This window comes from Macrobrachium rosenbergii, chromosome 50 (genome assembly GCF_040412425.1).
Source record: "Macrobrachium rosenbergii isolate ZJJX-2024 chromosome 50, ASM4041242v1, whole genome shotgun sequence".
Taxonomy (NCBI): Eukaryota; Metazoa; Arthropoda; class Malacostraca; order Decapoda; family Palaemonidae; genus Macrobrachium; species Macrobrachium rosenbergii.
The window spans coordinates 14,214,336-14,236,500 of NC_089790.1; the positions used below are offsets into that span (position 1 = coordinate 14,214,336).

The window sequence follows — 22,165 nt, forward strand, 5'->3', positions numbered from 1 at the left end:
GGAAATTGGATCAGCAACGTTTTACTTCGCAGGAATATAATCCTGAGGCTCCGGAGCCCGTTTTCTATGCTCCGTTTTCTCGCTCTCATCAGGCAAAAAAAAATTTTTTTTTACTCGTTATTGACGAAGTTTCTTAAGCTTCGCTTGCAGATTTAGACGTGGCTTCTTTCAGATGAACCCCATGTTCTCTGGAAGCTTGGATTTTAAGTCAGTTGTTTTGTAGTCTTATTCCATTTGAATGTTTTAGACGTGACTTCTTCCAAACAAACCCTATATTCCTTGAAAGTTTGAATTTCAAGTCAATGGCCCCTGCAGTTTAGACGTAGCTTCTTTCAAATGAACCCCATGTTCTTTGGAAGCTTGGATTAAGTCAGTTGGCCCTGCAGTCGTCTTCCATTTGAATATTTTAGACGTAACGTCTTCCAAACGAACCCCATATTCCTTGGAAGCTTAAATTTCAAGTCAGTGACCCCTGTGGGCTTGTTCAATATGAATTCTAATGGCATAAAATAAATATTTATCCTGAATGATAATCAGAGTAAAAACCTCATATACCATTCGATCGCATATTGTAATGTTTGTACATCAAGGGATAAAAAGATCTGTTTCTTATTTAAAAACTAGATATTCTGATTATACAATGAGCCTAATCCCCATTTAAAAACTTATTTATGAGATTTACCTAAAAATGGGGAAATTTAATAGAGATCTGATGATAATGAAAGCATCTTCATCCTGTATTTTTGAAAACTGATACTACATGAACCAGCTTTTTCGCAAACTCAACTTTCTTAGGTGGTCGTTCTGCCAACAGATGTCACCATCGCTTTTGCTGAGAGATGACACCTACTGGGAGAGTGACTTTATTGCTTGAGAGTCCCCGTTGGTTTTTCTGACCTAGCCTGTCAGAGACAGAAGAGGTTTCCTCGAGAATTGCAGCGTGGCAGGCAAGTTATTTGAAGGGTTGGATTCGTAAGGTTTAAAAGCACTGTTTTCTCTGTTCATACTTTCGGTGCATAACTTCATATACTCTAGATGTTGGTGCATGGACATTTAGACAATTCGTGTTTTAAAGAAAGATTTTAAGATTGAGACTTAGCTTCTACTCAAAGGTCTCTGAGATTATTCGAGTTAGTGATAAAGTGCAGTGTTGAAAATAATACAAAACTGGCAATACTGAATTGAAACAATTATTTTACGAACGAAGGTAAGTGAAATTTTGAGTTCGACAGAGCAATTTTTAGATTTTGGTGGTTATTGATTAATCATAAAAGTGAAACACATTTTGAAGAGGTTCGAGGTATGCCAATGCCGAAAATTTTGGGTACTGGCTTTTTTATCTTTTAGAATAACAGAAAAAAATGTGGATGTCTTGGAATAATTAAAAGGGGTCTCCATTACTCGAGTATACTTGAATCCGTTGAAATATTTTCATACGAGTAATGCACTTAATGGCTGGAAGGCAGCGAGAGCAGGAAAGCTCCCAGTGACCTGAATGCTTTTTGAACTGGGCTTAAATAAAAAAAGTCCAATGGGGACAGTACTTAAAAGATTCTTTGCTAATGGCAAAACCAAGATCAGACTTTGTACTAACTTTTTTTTTCTGTTAAAGATTTTCATTGTATAGGTAATACAAATATTCTTGGGTTACATGAAAATTTTCGAATGGATGGTTCATGAAAATCTGGGTGGTTTTAACACATTATCGTAACGTAAGCAATAGTTTCGTACATAGAAAAATACTTGCCTGAAGTTGCTGTGGCTGGTGAATGATTGGGAGAGCTTAAAATTAAACCTTTGGAACCCAGAACACTGTGGAGAAATCTTAATTTCCCATAAAAGGAAACGTAAAGATAAATATTTCAATTAAATGAGTTCCGTACTGATATTACTGCTTTGACTAAATTGTAGATAGCTGTTTGTATTTGTTGCATAGGGTCATATCCAATAGAAGGAACAATGACTTTGATCAGTAATTATAAGGTAAGGTAATTTGTTCATTTATATTGAAAGTTAACGAAAAAATATTTCATATTTAAAGTTTTATTGTTAAATTTCTACAGTTTGATGATTTGCTATTTAAAATAGAGGTTCCACATTCAGATGTACAATGTTACTTTGGTAAATTTTTAATACCAAAGCCACTCGTATGAGTCAAGTGTTTTGTACCACCCCCCTGGGAATGAACTTTATAAAATATGACGGTAAATGTGTCCTAACAGTAAATTTGCTCAAATTTCAGTATTTTGGTAATTGTGAAAACTCCAATATATATATATATTATATATATATATATATATATATATATTATATATATATATAATATATATATATATATATATATATATATAAAATATATATATATATATATATATAATATATATGGCAAATTGAAATAACAGTTTTCCTCTAAGTAAAGAGTAAAACCCAATTTATATAATTGTGGCAGTGAAAGGAAGGTTTTCTCAAGTGAAGAGTAAAAACTCCAATATATATAATTATGGCAAAGTGAAAGAACGGTTTTTCTCTAAGTAAAGAGTTAAAATTCCAATATATATAATTGTGGCAAACTGAAACAGCGGTTGAGTAAAAACTCCAATTAATATAACTGGGGCAAAGTGAAAGGAAGATTTTCTCTAAGTGAAGAGTAAAAACTCCAATATATATAATTGTGGCAAATTGAAAGAGCGGTTTTTCTCTAAGAGTAAAAACTCCAATATATATGTAAGTTGTGGCAAAGTCAATGAACGGTTTTTCTCTAAGTAACGAGTAAAAACTCCTATATATATAACTGTGGCATAGTGAAAGAACGGTTTATCCGTAAATGAAATTAGTCGAAATAAAATGGAACTAGTCTTGGAATAAACTCGTACTGGTTGAGAGAACTTGTGACGACGGCATTTTCAGTAATTTGCTGTATTTCAAAAACTTTTATGGCTCAGTTGCAAACTGTGAATTAGAACGAAGCTGAAGACTTAACAAAAGTTATTTTATTTTAACCTTTGGTTCCTTTTAAACTAAATCTATCTATATTCCAGATTAGTCTTCACACGAGGATGGGGAACTTAAAATATTGGACCCCACCGCCTAGTACTTGGACTGGGTTTAGCTGCAAGAAAATTAATCCCTACAAGAAATTTGACAAGTTGAGTTCGAGAAATAACAAACCAGTTACAGCTGAACCGGATCTGAATCTGTAAGTTTACAATACAGCACTAATGTTCCTTCTACATGTGCAATTTGAATTGAGTGCTTTTAGCTACTGGTGAAGCAAAGCAAAATAGACCTACATTTAATTACGAACGTAACTTGGGGCGTGACACCAGCATTATTTGGAAAAGGTTTTTAACCTTGTACTGTATACGTTAATGGCGCCTCGAGGGAAATAGGTTATTTCACTGTTAATATTTTATGATTGTATTTGCCAGCAGAGGTTATAAAATGTGTTATAAAAATGCTGATAAAAGGTTTAGAATTTTTTCCTGCCGTAATGTAGAAAATAAACAATTTAACTCCAGTCGATATATTTACATAGAACTGTATTTTTTATACCAGATTCACTTTCCTGATATAAGTTTTTAGAAGTATTTAAGTGGTTTATAAAAATAATTGTACAAACCAAATCCTAAAATGTTTGTAAAGTATATATATTTTTGCAGGTGTGTAACAGAACTTCAGCGAAGCTAATCCACGTAAGCTGCTAAAATGCGAGTTTCAGAAGGTGTGAGGTCAACGTTCTGGAAAGGAAAGTTGTCAAATGCTAATTGTTACAAGACTTTGGAATTGTCAAACCTTAATCGTAGGTCATTATAAAAGGTGAAATTCTCTTGTATCACCTTGCCAAATGTGAGTTGTTCCTCGTAGGTGAGAGTGCCGCCAGTGCACCTCATGCGGTGCATTGTAGGAATTACTTAAGGTTCTTTGCAGCATGCCTTCGGCCCATAGCTGCAACCCCCCTCGTTCCTTCAACTGTACCTCCTTTCATATTCTTTCTTTCATCTTACTTTCCACCCTCTCCTAACAATTGATTCATAGTGCAACTGCGAGGTTTTCCTTGTCACACACTTTCAAACCTTTTACTGTCAATTTAAGTTTCAGCGCTGGATGACCTCATAGGTCCTTGTGCTTGGCCTTTGGCCTAAATTCTATATTTAGTTCAGTCCAATTAAAATGTGAGTTGTTGAACATGCGTAAAATTAGAGGAAATGTAATTTTTATATCCTAAAATACCAAGACTTGTTTGCTAAACGGAACTGAAAAATTTTATAAATTCAACATTAAAAATTAGCGATTGTGTAGTTATGTGAAGGATTAGTTATTTTTTAGAATTCAACATTTACAATTCATCACATTGCAATCACAAATGTTTCAGCCTAATATTAAGTAACAGCTTGTTTCTCAAACTGTGACTTTCCTGCTGAGCATTTGAGTTTCTTACTGTTTCTGAGATCTCTTTTGTAGACATCTAGTTTAAGTGAAGTTTGCAACAAAGTTCAAATTTGAATATATTCAGTACCAACTAACTCATACTTTGACCACATTACTGAGTCACTAGTCACTTGTGTTTCTAAGCCATTTTTGCGAACATCCAGTTTAAGTGGAGTTGGAGTAGACTTTGATGTTTTTACTTCAGTGTTGCTGGAAAATGATGACTTTTGCTCAAGTTAGAATGTTTTCATGTTTAAGAACTAGTTCCATATACAAGGTGCTCCGATTCATTTCAGCTTTAAGGTTGGTCTGATCACTTTGTGTTAAAGTTTCAATGGTCTTGAGCGTTCTGCTCTTTAAATAAAAGGTGGTTTATCTCTAACATGTATTTTTTTTCCATTCGTGTGGCCTGTTACTGCAATCATTCTATTCACAAGGCTGCTTATCTCATACTTGTTTAAATGATTTATATATCCACCAAGCTTTGAAAGTTAATGCATTACCAGTACACTTGGTTTTAAAAGATTTGTTTCAGCCGCGAAATCATTGACTTAATGTTGCTTTGATACCAATTACCAGGCTAGGAAAATATTCCCAGCATATAAATGCTAGTTACTTATACAAATCCGTCACATTTCAGTCAGTCAAGTATTTTTGGAAATTACCTGTGACTCCAGGGGGAATTTTACTGAATATAAGCTGCTGCTTACTGAAGCTGATACAAGAGCTTATGATAAGAGGGAAAATTACAGCAAGATTGTAAGTTGTCCAAACCTTACATTTTATTTTTAATCCATGAGCCTAAAAACTGACTTGCCTGGTACAGTATTGTTTTCAAAGTAGTTACTGCTATAAAATTTTGAAAGTTTTAAAATACAGATGGTCAAATAACTATCCCTAGTTGCGGCAAGTCTGTCAAAATCTATAAAATCCTTTATAAACTGAAAATATAAACTGACATATTTTAATCTGACATTTAAATATGAACTAAACTGACATTTAAATATGAACCAAACTGACATTTAATATATAAACTGACAAATATATCCGAAGATTTTCTAATTAAAAACAATTTTTTTAGATATCCGAAGATTTTCTAATTAACTGATTATTTTATAATGGCTTTTTTAAATATTTTATAATGGCTTATTTTAATATTTCTGTAAATTACGCGTTTTTTATAAACGCTTATCTGTTTAAATTACAATTTTATATTAGTTTAACAAAGCCTTTGACTAAAAAGTAACGACTCAAAATTACGATTTTATTAGTTTAACAAAGCCTTTGACTAAAAAGTAACCTGACTCAAAAACAATTGAGAGACTAGAGTTGTTTTCGTAAGTAGTTTTAAATTTTTTCAGCTGACGAAATGTTTCCATTAAATTTGTTTCAATTAACGTAATGTGTTCCATTAGATCTTTTTATCGCTTTAGAAAAACCTTTAGATTCCACAAAGTGGCAAAAAGTATTTGTTTCTCTTCTTGACAGAACAAAGATGACGTTCAAGTACTATTTTCTATTTTTTTCTTAATGACGACAATCTTAATGAGAATTCTTTCGAATCTTTCAGAAAGTCGTCGTGAAGCATATGTGACACGCAAAGAGCGGAAAGAAAAATAGTTTTAAGCTGTGTAGTAAGCATGAATTGAAAGTGTCATCAGCCAGAAGAATATACACACACGAAAATGGAGTTCGTTTATGTGGCACCCGTTTCTTAATGGGCATTAGAGGAGCGGAAGGAGAGAATAAAGAAGCTCCGTAGTGTGTGGTTGAAGGAGAAAAATACACGAAGAAAAAATTTCATCTTTTTAAATCCGCTAATATTGTTGAAATATTATATATTCTGTTAAAATAATTTTTCTCGAAACTCAGAACTTAGGGAAAATACAATAGAATAAAAATCAATTAAGAAAAAAATCAAATAAAAATTTATTTGGGAAAATACAAGAGAATAAAAAATTAAATGAAATATTTATTTTTTCCTGTATTTTTTAAACAGAAGCAATTTTTATTAAAAATTTTTCCTGTATTTTTTCCTCCAATTTTTAAGAAACAGAAGTAATGTTTTTTAAAACAGTTCATGACTAAAAAAAAACGCGTATAGTAGTAGTAAATAATAATATATATTAGTGTGACATCATCACACCCCCTCGTATGGTGGTGGTTCCAATTAGTGTGCGCGCAAAAGTAAAAAACTTCAGGCTTCAGCAGTCTTTCGAGAAAAACCTCAACGGAGGTGGTGGGCACTCTTCATAATGCTCGCTTATACAGGGGACAGGGGCGCCTCTGTCGAAAAAAATACTTGAAATAGTCTTGATATTTATACAGCATAGCATCTGGAACCTTCCATGACGAAATGACACAGCAGAGACGAAAAGACTTCCATTACGAATGAAAATGACACTTGAAGTAAAGCTGGCCACCGATATACGCTTCAATGACGAATGAGACAACAGATGCCCACAAGGACTTTCTAAACTGCCCCGAGTGTGGAGAATAATGCCCATAGCAGCAGACCACACACCTTCTGGTTACACACTTTAAGAATTACAGTAATCGATGACTGGAACTCTTGAAAAGCAGCAAACCTTCATTCTCCTCGGAGCAAGCCTTTGGTTTTAGGCAGGGTGGTGTAGCAACCTCGTAATTACCCTGGGAAGAAAAACTCGTTGTTCCACATGCACAAATGGGTTCTCTATCCTTCAGAGTCATCTGGAAAATAAAATCCGAATTAAAATTCTACTCAAATTCATCAGCGTAACAAAAAAAACAAAAGCATTAAATAAAATTCTACCATAAAAAAAATTCAAGCACATCTGCTTAACTTTGAAAAACGTTATTACAAATTCCTTCACGCAACAATTTAATCTGGTCAGCATTTAAAATTCGTTATAACCTCCTATGGGAAAAAATAGCTTTAGCTTTTCACCTAGAAAAAAAATGAGCAAATTCTATACTCATTTCGCACTTTTTATAATTATAGTACATCGTAGTTTTATAATATATCCCTCCACACTTTATTTCCTGCAAAAAACTAGTGTTCTAATAGATTTAAATCAGTGTATTACTCCATTAGCGTATTGAGTAATAAAGTAAAAAATACCATATCTTATATACACTTCAATGTCGAAACTTGTGTGCTGTAAAATATGCAAAGTCCACTCTTAATCGAAGTCATGAAAGATATTGAACATATAAAAAACAGCATATCTTTAAAACCTCGTAAATCAGCATGTACATCTTTAAAACCTCGTTAACATTTGTCTTTTCATAGCTGAAACATTATGTATGACCAGTGTCTTTCATATATATATATATAGCCTGTAGTTCAAAAACAGCGTAAAACTAACGTCTTAAATATAAAGCCTACACGTCAAACTAATGTCTTAAATATATATAGCCTGTAGTTTAACAAAGTAAAACAAAGTAAAACTATAATGTCTTCATCATATATATATAGCCTGTAGTTCATATAATATAAAACTAATCATATATAGCCTGTAAGTTCAAATAATATAAAACTAATAATGTCTTATATATCTATCCTGTACTTCAAATAAAGCAAAACCTATGTGTCTTAAATATATAGCAAGAAGTACAAATTAAAGCTAATGTCTTGAATATATAGCCCGTATTTCAAACAAAGTAAAACCAATGTTACAGTATACAATATATAAATATATATATATATATATATATATATATATATATATATATACATACATACATACTATATACTGTAATATATATATGGTTTATATATATTATATTATATACATATACATACTGTATACTGTAAGTAAGACATTGGTTTTAATTTGTTTGAAATATATATTTAAAGACATTAGTTTTTTACTTTGCATATATATTGCCTACATAGTTCAAACAAACTTGTAAGACATTTAACCACCATATATATATATATATATATATATATATATATATATATATATATATATATATATATATATATATATATATATATATATATATATATATATATATATATATATATATATATATATATATATATATATATATATATATATATATATATACATACATACATACACTAAATCATAACTAGTTCAAACAAACTTGTATGACATTTAACAAGCATGCATATTACCCATATACTAAATCATAACTTATCAAACCATTTTTGCTTTAATATTTAGGCATGGGTAATTGCAAGATTACTTTTTCAAGTAATTTAATTGCCGTTCAGGTAATTACTCAAAACCCATGTAAATAGGATCATTTGCCTAAAATTAAGACTTATATAACATAGTAGTTATTTTCTACAACTACCCGGAATAAGAAAGTGGATTATAAAAACAATATCTGCCTTAAAATTGTTTGAGTTATTTCCCTTTAAAAGGATTACATGCTCATGGCTTTGTAAATCCTAATTTATTTAGAAAAATGCATTTGCAACTTGAACTTAAGCTACAGAATCATATCCAAAACTTTAAGTCATAACATTACCTGAAATCAGCTGCTGCTACCCAGGTAGGGTTTTCTGCAATGCTCTCTGTTTCTGAAATAGCATTTCTACTCAGGCTCCCTCAAAATGTTTCCTTTCTTATACCCTGAATTACGAAACACTGCCCGTTATCTGTAGATCAGTCTGCAAAACAAAGAGTACCAATTAATACATGGTTACATGACCTCGTGAAATCACAAAGTTTTCAACCTATGGAAAACAAAACTTTATAGCATTAGAATCTAAATTAGTAGAACTAATCATTTTTAAATAAAATTCCATTAAATTACCTCAAAAATATAAAAAATTTTAGTTATTAAAACTGCAATATTCAAAAAAATTTTTCAAATCAGTCACCAGTAATTAATTTACAATTCAAAAAAAATATTTTGTAGCCAGTGAGAAAATATTTCAAACGCACTAATAATTAAAATTGGTTTTCCATAGTCAAATGCCTATGAAAACAAGAAAAAAAATGTTTAAAAACCTTAATACTTAAAATTATCTTTGAAAAGTTTTAGATATTGGTTTTTCATAGCCAAGTACTTCTGAGAACAAGAAATAAGGAAAAAATGCGCCGAAGTTTCTTCGGCGCAATCGAATTTTCTGCACAGCCATTACAGCATATAATCAAGGCCAACGAAAATAGATCTGACTTTTGGTGGTCTCGGTATAATGCTGTATGAGCCGCGGCCCATGAAACTTTAACCACGGCCCGGTGGTGGCCTATCCTATATCGCTGCCGGAAGCACGATCATGGCTAACTTTAACCTTAAATAAAATAAGAATTACTACGGCTAGAGGGCTGTAACTTTGTTTGATGATTGGAGAGTGACTGATCCACATACCAATTTGCAGCCCTCTAGCCTCAGTAGTTTTCAAGATCTGAGGGGGGACAGAAAAAAGTGCTGACTGAAACAAATGCGGACGGAAAAATGTGCGGACGGAAAAATGTGCTGACGGACAGACAAAGCTGGCACAATAGCTTTCTTTTCAGAAAACTAAAAATTAAAAGTTTAAAAGCACCAATAATTCAATCACACCTCAAGAAATTCGCCTCATTTCTGACGTCCCAAAAAATATTCACTCACCTCTTTACAAAAGGAACCACAGCAGGGAAAATATAATTATGCAAATCTCGTCTTATTCCTTCATTTTCCCAGGATCCTTGTTTCTCCGCCTCATTTCCTTATCTCTATGAAGTCCACCTTTGCAGATGTCAAGTTCCAGGGTTCTTGAAATTCAGTACAGTGCTCCCCTCTCGCTGTGTGTCTCCAATCTGAATGTTAAAAAAAATATATTAATGCCTTTACATACAACTCACTCAAGAATAAATTTTGATGATACAGTAGTGTACTACTAATGGCACTCATAGTTGTACTAATGACACTCATAGTTGTACTAATGGCACTCACAGTGTACTAATGGCACTCACAGTGCACTAATGGCACTCACAGTGTACTAATGGCACTCACAGTGTGCTAATGGCACTCATAGTGTATTAATGGCACTCATAGTGTATTAATGGCACTCAGTGTATTAATGGCACTCATAGTGTATTAATGGCACTCATAGTGTATTAATGGCACTCATAGTGTACTAATGGCACTCATGGTTTACTAATGACTCAGTGTACTAATGGCACTCATAGTGTACTGATGACACAGTGTACTAATGGCACTCAGTGTACTAATGGCACTCAGTGTACTGACGACACAGTGTACTAATGACCCAGTCTACTAATGGCACTCATAGTGTACTAATGGCACTCAGATTGTATTGACGACACAGTGTACTAATGGCACTCAGTGTATTAACACTCAGTGTACTTAAGGCACTAATATTAATGGTCAGTGTATTTGGCACAGTCACTGAACTAATGGCACTCATGGTTTACTAATACTCAGTGTACTAATGGCACTCATAATGTACTAATGGCACTCATAATGTACTAATGGCACTCATAATGTACTAATGGCACTCAGTGCACTGACGACACAGTGTACTAATGAACACTCACAATGTACTGAAGGCACTAATAGGGTACTAATGGCACTCCTGTGTACTAATGGGCACTCCTGTGTACTAATGGGCACTCCTGTGTTCTGACGACAAATAGTGTACTAATAAACACTCAGTGTACTAATGGCACTGTCTACTAATGAGCACTCACTGGGTACTAATGGGCACTCACTGGGTACTAATGGGCACTCACTGGGTACTAATGGGCACTCATGGTGTACTAATGAGCATTCATTGGGTACTAATGGGCACTCATGGGTACTAATGGCACTCTTTGAAAACGTTCAAAAAGCCTACTCTTAATCAGAACTTTCAAAGTATCATGAAGTTCGTATTTTCCCCGTGCCGAAATGACAGTCGGAAATGTTCAAAAGACGCGCTAAAAAGATTCCCTGGGAAAATTTTGCATTACAGCCGAAATTATCCAAAGAACAAGAGTATCACGTCTGCACCAAGGGAGCCACGACAAAGAACTGAAGCTGATTTTTAAAGCAACGCCCGAGTTCCAAAATCCCATTTAATTGGTGAAACTTATAAGCAAAAGAACCAATCAGGTTCCAGCATTGTCCACCTACTCACATTTCTGGATGAAAATAACAAGACGGTGAAAATAGGCAAACCTTCCTTATCCACAATGCACTGGGATAATAAACACTTAGTTTTCTAGTACAAACAACGTTAAAGTATACTTGCATAACTTGCATGCTAGTTTTTCAGCTATGCTAACTTCATTTGCATGAAAGCCCAGACTTGGTAGTGCATTATCTAACAAAGGCTACTTTGCTTAAACTATTTTGGGCGCCAAAACCTCAAGAATAGCATATTATTTTAATGTACGTTTGAATGTTAACAATCAACAATCATAGCCTACGGTAAATATGGCTAAATTTTCTTGCAAATTTAACAAAAATGTCTTACCTCGAGTTGCTTTATATCTCTATGCAACATTCCAGCTTAGGTTGATGGCGTAGCCTGTTTCATAAATAAGCTAGCCTGCTTGCTTTGCCCAAGCAATTTTACACACGCTACTTTGCATAAATTATTTGTGAAGGCTATTTAATATTAACACACTAGCTCGTGCAATACACAACGTGACCACTTTAATATCTTACACTGATTGCATAAACTTTTCATGAACAGACGGTAGCTTGCAGAGGCAACATCTCACTTTTTTCAGCTGTTGCGTGCATTGATGCAAACGCCTATCTGAAAGCACGCTTGAGTTACCTTCAAAACGAATGCAATCCTTTTTCAAGACCCTGCATTGCTTGTATAAGTTATTTAAGTATGCTGCTACCCACAATTGCTGGAAAAAATATCCAATCAAGATATGTCTATATGCTAATTCGCTTTGCTTGCACACAATGTAACACCTGAAGCATACACTTAAGTATTTCTCACGAATGCCTTGCACTTATCGTGTACATATAACACTGAAAACACTAAGAATTATATCCAAGGGATTTTAAAGCAGCAGCCACAAGAAATTAGTTTAGTGCCCATTGAAAATGGATCCGCTTAGCCTACAGACAGACACTTGAAACTTTCTGAACACTATGTTTCCATTTCTTACTTTTCTGACTGTCTTCTCCCTTAATTTAATAAGGTCCCACTCCGCCTGGTTAACTGCGGTGAGACCTACAGGTTCATTCGTCACATTCACAATAATTATCGCATACACTGAGATTTTACTCGGCTTACTCCGTACCAGTTGCCATATCCACACTAACGCGACACTAGACGAATATTAGTGTCCGTAAATTTTCTTGAAAGACACAACCAATATGTTATTGATGATAAACATCTGGTAATTTGTAAAACCTTACCTTCAGTAACTTCATATTGTCGTTCTTCCATCTATACTACTGAGGGCTAACAATCAAATGGGTTACTTTCCTTTACCAAAAGCAAAGAAAAGAACTACGCCACTGACTAAGGTATATCGAAGTCTTGTTCTAGAGTCCTTGGAAGACTGGTAACGCCATCTACATTCTCATTTAGTTATGACCACAACAACATTAAATCTGAATTAGTAATTATAGTTCGCCTTTAGGAATATTTCTGGCCATACAATGATGCAATATTAAAACAAGCGACTAATGATACCTAAATGAATAATTGATAACAGACTAACAGATACACTATGAAACAAATTTCAAGATTTATTCAAAGAAAACGCGGAGGATTCTGATTTAGAACTGACTTATAATCATAATCATCCTCTTGTCTTCCGTAACTGTCATGTAACATAAAAACGCTGCATCATTAAGAAGACACAGTAAAAGAAAATAATATATAAAACGCTGCATCATTATTAAGACACAGTAAAAGAAAATAATATATAAGTAAATGAAATCCAACAACAATTTGCTTCATTACAGAATAAAAACCCTGATTTAATACAGCCCTCTGCAACACTCGCAGGTTAATGGGAACACGATATTCCCTGAACATTACCAATAAATACATTTTTTACCTGTAAAAGGAAATTGCTATGATCATACCCAGTCAGTAATTGCGAATCCAAACTTGGGTACCTTCGGGCACAAAGTCATTACTACTTTGGGTCTTAAAACGAAGTCCAGGAGTCTCTCTCTCTCTCTCTCTCTCTCTCTCTCTCTCTCTCTCTCTCTCTCTCTCTCTCTCTCTCTCTCTCTCTCTCTCAGATCAAAGGCGAGAAAAATGTGCTTGTTCCTCGCGGAAGTTAGATTGCTTTCAAGAACAGGGGGGAAAAGGAATTTCGTCCAGTAGACAAGAGAAAGCATTCGGAACTGCCCCTTCGTGTTTGCTTGGCATTATTCCTTATGAGAATAGAATTATCATTGAAGCGTCTGTGGGAATGAGAGTTTAAGAGTTTATAGATATATATATATATATATATATATATATATATATATATATATATATATATATATATATATATATATATATATATATATATATATATATATATAAAATTAAGGATTAGTTGTTAATATATTTGTCTAAAATTTGTCTGATGTCATCAACATAAACGTTAATACAGTTTCTTACTGTCACTTTGATACTATTGTATTTAGATTTCCTATGTCTCTTAGTAACAAGAAATTTCACTCTACCATTTCAAGCTCTGGAAAAAATCTTCGCTCTATAAAGTCTTAGCTCTATAACCCCAACTAGCCAAAATATAGAGTTTTCTTGTAATCCTTAAAAAACAGTGGCTTTCGTCTTTTTTATTAAAACGATTCACCTAAAAACCAATTAGATGAATGTGATTGTTGACCTCCTTTCGTTCTCATTCGATGCAAATTCATTTCGGCTTCTAATTAGCAGTTTTTTCCCCATGTTTTCGACCTCTGAGACAGATTGAGATTTTTGTTTGAGCAAATTCACGTCTGGAAGTTGATTAATCTTTTAATAATCGTTCTGGAACAACTATATTTTTCCCTCTTTCTTTAAATCTTCAGCTGGAGACCTCTTATGGACAGAGTCAACTGACTATAAAAAACCAAGAGGGCTCCGAAGGGGAATCAGCCTTCACAGAGAAAGAGACAAGTTAAATGAAAAGGTGATAAATAGTTAAACATGAGGGAATATTGGCTTGGAAAGGACTTATCATTGAGTAACTGGACAAGCAGAAGAAGTGTGGCATGCTTCAAATGCATCAAGTAGCTTGATTTAGTTAAAAGTTAGCAGTCTCCTTGGTCGAGTTACTGCCCAGAGCTACGAGGCAGTAATTGTGATCAGATATTGGCAGTTTTGCTGTCATTTGAACCAGTAGGGATCCAACCCATTCAGTAATGTCTATAGATGATGTGCACATGCTTGTAGAACTGCCAACTAGGATATAGCAACTAACAACAGACTGAAATGACTCATAACATGCATGGCATCCTTTGATAATTACCAATAAAACACCCAAACGCTATCAGACAAATCCCTTGATGACTGTCAGTTAAACATACCCAAACGCCATACGACGAAAAATGAAAACTTTACATTCACCAAGAAGGCTAACGCAGAAGAATGATTGATTGAAAGCACAACGAATGTTTGTCCTTGTCAGTTGACTAACAAGGATAATCAGGCAGGGAAAATTTAGTCTCCAGAGATCAAATAAGAAATATTTCGGATTTCTCTCGAGCCTTTAATGCAACAAAGACTGCGTCAACAATCTTTGCTGTGACAAAACATTGCCTTTGAACAATTTGCCTGGGTTAGTCAGACAGCTGGAATTCCAAGTTGCTCTGATTTATTTCTCAAACAAACGTCAAGCGAGTTTGTTTGTGTGTGTGTGTGTGTGTGTGTGTGTGCGTGCATGAATAGAGGCGTACCCTAATCAGAATGCAAGTCATTCAGGTAACAGTGGTAATTTAAATTTTTAGTAAACATAAGTTTTACTACATTTCACTGCTCATATTATGAAATGATATGTTATCTTAAAGGAAGAGTTTTAGTTTTTTAAAGTAACTTTTTGTTGATATGATAGCATTTAACAAGTTACTGACCAAATTCTGTGATTCTTGAAAACTCAAGCATTTTATATATGGTACATACAGAATTCTCTTCAATTTGAATCTTAATCAAAACAGCAAACGTTTCCCAATTTGAATCTTCATCAAAACAGCAAACGTTTCCCAATTCGAATCTTCATCAAAACAGCAGACGTTTCCCAGTTAATCTTGATAACAACAGCAAACGTTTCTCACTTCATCTTAATCAAAACACCACACGTGTCCCAGTTAATCTTAATCAAAACAGCAAACGTTTCTCAATTCGAATCTTGATAAAAACAGCAAACGTTTCCCAGTTAATCTTGATAAAAACAGCAAACGTTTCCAAGTTAATCTTAGTTAAAACAGAAAACGTTTCCCATATTAATCTTAATCGAAACAGCAAACGTTTCCCAATTCGAATCTTGATAAAAGCAACAAACGTTTCCCAGTTAATCTTGATAAAAACAGCAAACGTTTCCCAGTTAATCTTGATAAAAACAGCAAACGTTTATCTTAAAACAGCAAGCATTTCCTAATTCGAATCTTCATCAAAAAAGCAAACGTCTCCCAGATAATCTTGATGAGAACATCAAAATTTCCCACGTTACTCTTAATCAAAACAGCAAACGTTTCCCGATTCGAATCTTCATCAAAACAGCAAACGTTTCTCCGGGTCACGAGAACCATCTTGGCCCTCCATAACAATTCTTCAAAGCGAAAAATCTGAAAGATTTACCTTTCTCGAATGAAAATACTCAACATTCTTTAGGTTCCCTTGTAATTTAATCAGGCTTATGGCTGGCTTCATAAATCCGGTTATAACTGCGTAGCCATCCCATATGAAAATGAAATTCCTTCCTTTATTAAAACAGAATATGGCTGAGTTTAAAGGAATATTACCTTCATGGCAGGTTTAATGAAAAGCTCTATAATGCATGCGGTTTCTTTTTTATCATTATTGAGGTAGGTAATAGGATGCGTTTGCCTTGTTCATTTCGTGGCAATAATAATAATAATAATAATAATAATAATAATAATAATAATAATAATAATAATAATAATAATAATAATAATAATAATTAAAGAAGCTGGTAATAGAATACATTTGCCTTGTTCATATAATAATAATAATAATAATAATAATAATAATAATAATAATAATAATAATAATAATAATAATAATAATATTTACCTGGTTCTTTTCTTGGGAAAATAATAATAATAATAATAATAATAATAATAATAATAATAATAATAATAATACTGACAGTGAGAATACTTGCTGTTCCTTTTGTTTATCAAGACAGGGAATTTCATTGTTTTTTATCATGTCCACATTCTGAGTTTTAAATTACTATGATAAGAAGAATGAGTTTTCTTTCCAACATAGTTAATGATTTATTAAATGATTGTACAGTACGTAGTTTTATCTGTGTTTAAATAAACGTCATAAATATGTTGTTTTATATATATATATATATATATATATATATATATATATATATATATATATATATATATATATATATATATATATATATATATATATACAGTATTATTCCATGAAATGAACAAGGCAAATGTATCCTATTACCAACTTCTTTAATTATTATTATTATTATTATTATTATTATTATTATTATCATCAATATTATTATTATAAATATTATTATAAATATATATATACATATATATATATATATATATATATATATATATATATATATATATATATATACATACATACATACATACATACATACATACATAAATACATAAATATATATATATATATATATATATATATATATATATATATATATATATATATATAAAGAGGCAATACTACTGATATTAACTGCACATCTAACCCTACAAGGTGGATGGCATATTCTTGAAAAAAAGCAATTCGTAATTCGAAAGTGAACATATTCTTGAAATTATCATCTGTGAAGGTAAAAAAAATTCTTTTTTGTAAACTGTTACAAGAGCTTTTCCAAAGAGTTTATAATTCTGTAAAAAAAAAAAAAAAGAAAAGCATATTCATATCACTGGAATCAGAATTCTATTTTCTGAAACTTCTGCTCAAAAGCCTTCACGTTGCTTATATGTCATAATTAAAATTACAAGTGGGTAGAAATATTAGGAATCCGAATGAACAAGTTGGCTGACATTTCAAATACAAACCCTGAATTATTTAGGAGCAAAAGTTTTCCTGGCAAACAATTTTGTGATTCTGGAACAATTCGGAAAGGCGTGAATGACAAAGTACTGTAAGTTAGTTTGGCAAAATATTTATTCAGTTGGAAAAATAAAAAATTATGACATCACTCGAAAGACGAACTCTGGTAATGACAAATGTGCTGTTGTGAAAAGTTTATGCTCCTCTCTCTCTCTCTCTCTCTCTCTCTCTCTCTCTCTCTCTCTCTCTCTCTCTCTCTCTCTCTCTCTCTCTCTCTCTCTCTCTCTTAGTTTGTCACATATATTTATTCAGTTGGAAAAAAATATTACATTACTCGAAAGACGATTTCTGGTAATGACAGATATGCTGTCTTTTTTTTTAAAGTTTATTGATTCTCTCTCTCTCTCTCTCTCTCTCTCTCTCTCTCTCTCTCTCTCTCTCTCTCTCTCTCTCTCTCTCTCATGAATAGTAAAAGAGAAAAGGATAAAATTAGAATTATATTTTGTTGGAAAACTTACGAAAGCTTTATCACACATTATATGGCAATACTAAGCTCAGTGACATAAAGAATATTATATATAAAATAATAAATTCACCAATTTTATTGTTTACGAATTTTATTGTTTTGGTCTCATTCTTCAAGAATGGATACGAATATTTCAATATTATTATTCATTCTTCAAGAATGAATAAGAATATTTCAATATTATTTTTTTTTCAAATTCCAAGGGAGAAAATCTCTTTGAATACGAATCATTAAAGTGATATTCAAATATTTTACAATAATAAAAATTACAAATTATAACAATTTCAAATTATATTGAAATAACAAATAACGAATATTTAAATAATAAGTATCTAAATGGAAAATAATTTTTAAAAAACTTTAAATTTGCATCTACTTAGAAAAAATAATTTTTCTACATTATCCCCAAACAACATGATAAATATGTAAGTAATAAATGTCTAAATAACAAATAAGTAAGAAAATAAAGTCTGATTTTACTTATACTTAGAAAGAGGAAAATTTTTACATAATTCTCCTCCGCTTCGTCTAATTAAAAGAATACGTATTACCCCGATAAGACATGGCCCCCATTCAAAATAAATTATAAAAAAACATGGCCCCTCCAAAAAAATTATAAAAAAAAAAACATGCATTTTGCCGTCGCTTCGAACTACTCGCGTGATGGAGGTCAGGTTAACGGCCGAGAAAAAAGATGCCTAAGCTAATTTGCACCAGTGTAAAGAGAGTTTTTTTTAATATAATTTTTTTTCGGCTGAAGTTCCCCACGGAGAGGAAGATAAGCTAAGCTGGAGCACTTTGAGTTAACCCAGATAAACGAGTAGGTTTTGTTTATTCATGCTAAAGTTTTTATGTCTGAAATTGTTTGAACGCAGTTAATTTTATTTCTGTTAATATAATCCATTATGACTATATTTGTTTATTCACTGCAATTCGTCAGAGGTTATTTTACTTCATTCGTCCGTAAGGTATGTAAAAAGTGTATTAATAAATTTTAATAATATTTGTGCAAGTTTCTGTGCTAAATATGAACCTAAATAGATTCTGAGAACAGTTTTAACCCCAGTGTGGATCTATAGAGAGTTTTAGTTTCTTTTATTTTTGCTTTAAAAGATAAATTTCAAAATTAGCAATATACCGAGGACATTTCTCTCTCTCTCTCTCTCTTTCTCTCTCTCTCTCTCTCTCTCTCTCTCTCTCTCTCTCTCTCTTAGGTCTTAAGAATGAATTGAATCCAGACAAAACAAAAAGCAAAATATAGACGACATAAACAAAAAAATATATACGACACAAACGAAAACTATAGATGAAATAAACAAAAAATATGGACGACACAAAAAAATATAGACGACACAAACAAAAATCATAGACGACACAAACAAAAATCATAGACGAAATAAACATAAAATATAGACGACACAACCAAACAAAAAATATAGACGAAACAACCACACAAATTAAAATCGATCAATTTCATAAATGCCTTGAGATATCTCATACTTATCTCTGAGACTCATATGCCACCACAAAAGAAACCGAATTCCTTCAAACTTTACCACAAAATAAGCAGAGAATTCCTCCAGTCCTCTGAGACGCGTTGGGGGAATGAAGTCCGCATTAGCGGCCGTGGATTTTATGATGATATACAAGGCTGCTAATATTAAGGATTCGCTAACTTTCTTCGGGGAAAAATGGTCGCTTTTCCAAGCTGGGAACTCGTGTGTCTTCCTTATATCTTGCTTATGTCCTTATGCTGTGCCTTCTTTCAACAAAGAATCTTTTTCTATCAAGGGACTTTGTGAATGTATCTTTGCAGATAATAATAATAATAATAATAATAATAATAATAATAATAATAATAATAATAAAATCTAATTAAAACAGATAATAATAAATCCACAAATGTAATAGAAATTAATGTCTACCTCACATTGAAATAGAACCCAAGATTCTCAATTTGAAAGTTTATTTTATATATTTTATATATATATATATATATATATATATATATATATATATATATATACAGTATATATATATAATATACTGTATATATATATATTTATACATATATATATATATATATATATATATATAAATATAAATATATATATATATATATATATATATATATATATATATAAATATATATATATATATATATACTGTATAAATATATATACATATATATATATATATATATATATACATATATAATTTAAACCATCACATACATAATGAATTAATTTCAGTAGCTACCAATCATTCCCGATCATCAATCTCTACTGCAACAGAATAAAAAGAATCGTTTTAAACGAACAGGAAAAACAAAACTGTTGTTTCACATTGATCCGCCAATTACGGAAAAACAACCTCCCAAATTAAAGTGTTTGGATCCGGGCAACATGCATTCGGCGAATAATTGCACTGAGGAAATATTTCCATTTTCACTTATTATTGCAATTTCCCCTTTTGCGAATAAGGTTGAAATCCTGTGATTTTGTCAAGAGGGAATCGCTTTGTTTCCTCAATAGTCGTATTAGTTATATTTTGCTCCGTTTGAAATCACGAAACACAGTGCTTTACTTGTCAGTATAAACAAAAGTATATTTCGTTGTTAGTTGTCAGTGACCAGTATTTAAAATGAAACTTGCGATGAGAACTAAAAATATACGAATATACGACTGGTAAAAAACCTGAGTGCACTGTTATCTCAGTCGACAAAGGTAAGTTTACCTCAGAGCAGATTCCGCTTTACTCGATATTTAGAAACCTCACTTCAAAATAAGTATCCATCAGTGGAAGTTTCCTTAAATGTTGTGAATCGGTTGGACCCAGTGGTGTTCTCTTTAATTTTCTGTTGTTTTGTCTTTTTCCATCTCACTCTTAAAAAACACCAATTATTATTATTATTCAGAAGATAAACCCCTATTCACATGGAACAAGCCCTAAGGGTCCACTGACTTGAAATTCAAGCTTCCAAAGAATATGATGTTCACATGTATGAAGTTACTGATTATAAGGAATACTAAAAGAAGGGATCGGGTATTAAAAAAAAAAAAAGACATATTGATAAAATTAATATATAAATAGATAGAAATATGAATGAATTGGTGAATTATGAGGCGAGTTGTTTTAGGGGAACGTATTTCAACTCAGAAATGGATCGTGTCGTCTTCAGGAATCGCAAAGTAACGTTTCAGTGCAGGCCTCGTAAATAAATGGGAAGAAGAGATCAGGGGAGGCTGCTCATCTCTCCTAAACCAGCTCCCATTAACGTTTCATGGCCTGGAGCAGTGAGAGAGAGAGAGAGAGAGAGAGAGAGAGAGAGAGAGAGAGAGAGAGAGAGAGAGAGAGAGTGCTTGTTCCTCGACATTATTCTAATAATTTATTTTACGACTTTTTTTGGTTTTGTATCTATTCACTTCAAGGCATCTCTTATTACCTTGAAGTTAATAGATACAAAACAAAATAAATCATAAAATAAATGTTATTAGAATAATGTCGAGGAACAAGCACTTTCCTCTCTCTCTCTCTCTCTCTCTCTCTCTCTCTCTCTCTCTCTCTCTTAGAAGGTCTCTGGAAATTTAATTCTTTTTTAAGAACTTTACGCCTCAATAACCTCTCTCTCTCTCTCTCTCTCTCTCTCTCTCTCTCTCTCTCTCTCTCTCTCTCTCTCTCTCTCTCTCTCAAAACAAACTTTATTCATCCTGAATCACAAAAAGTAGAAAAAATTGCATTCAAAATGGGATTTGTCGTGGAGTCAGACTATTTTGTTTAACACTTTATCTATACGAAAGACTCTGTCAAGTGCCAAAAAACAGAGAGAGTAAACATGCAATAAGTTTATGCGACGGAATACAAAAATGTCGATAAAATAACTGAATTTCACTTCGATGCCTTCTACCGGAAAAAAGACAGGTACGCTTTTATACAAAATGTATTGTTCACTGTATAAGAAAAAAGAATTTTAGAACAAGCGTCTCCATTTCAGCCAGGAAAAGACTACTGCTTTTCATATACGTACATGGTGCTGATATTTCTAT

The 22,165-nt window shown here is 32.4% G+C and overlaps 2 long non-coding RNA genes across 6 annotated transcripts in view; one reads left to right on the forward strand and one right to left on the reverse strand.

Annotated features, from left to right (window-relative positions):
- The first annotated feature begins 944 nt into the window (after window positions 1–944).
- LOC136832648 (uncharacterized) lies at window positions 945–6,211 on the forward strand. Of its 2 annotated transcripts, XR_010851274.1 has the most exons (5): window positions 945–1,207; window positions 3,039–3,196; window positions 3,660–3,799; window positions 5,069–5,187; window positions 5,999–6,211. It is a non-coding gene; the product is annotated as an uncharacterized lncRNA (long non-coding RNA). The 2 variants fall into 2 exon arrangements; XR_010851275.1 differs by lacking the exons at window positions 5,069–5,187; window positions 5,999–6,211 and having other exon boundaries at window positions 946–1,207; window positions 3,660–4,810.
- Window positions 6,212–6,463: 252 nt separating this feature from the next.
- Window positions 6,464–22,165, reverse strand: part of LOC136832876 (uncharacterized) — a 198,836-nt gene continuing 183,134 nt past the window's right edge. For 2 of the 4 annotated variants that reach the window (XR_010851341.1, XR_010851340.1), the window contains 3 exons: window positions 10,006–10,193; window positions 8,917–9,058; window positions 6,464–7,140 (listed from right to left, as the gene is read on the reverse strand). This is a non-coding gene — a long non-coding RNA (uncharacterized lncRNA). Of the gene's footprint in view, window positions 7,141–8,916; window positions 9,059–10,005; window positions 10,194–12,509; window positions 12,727–12,762; window positions 12,815–22,165 lie in introns of those variants that run through there. The other 2 variants (XR_010851342.1, XR_010851343.1) reach the window with 2 other exon arrangements.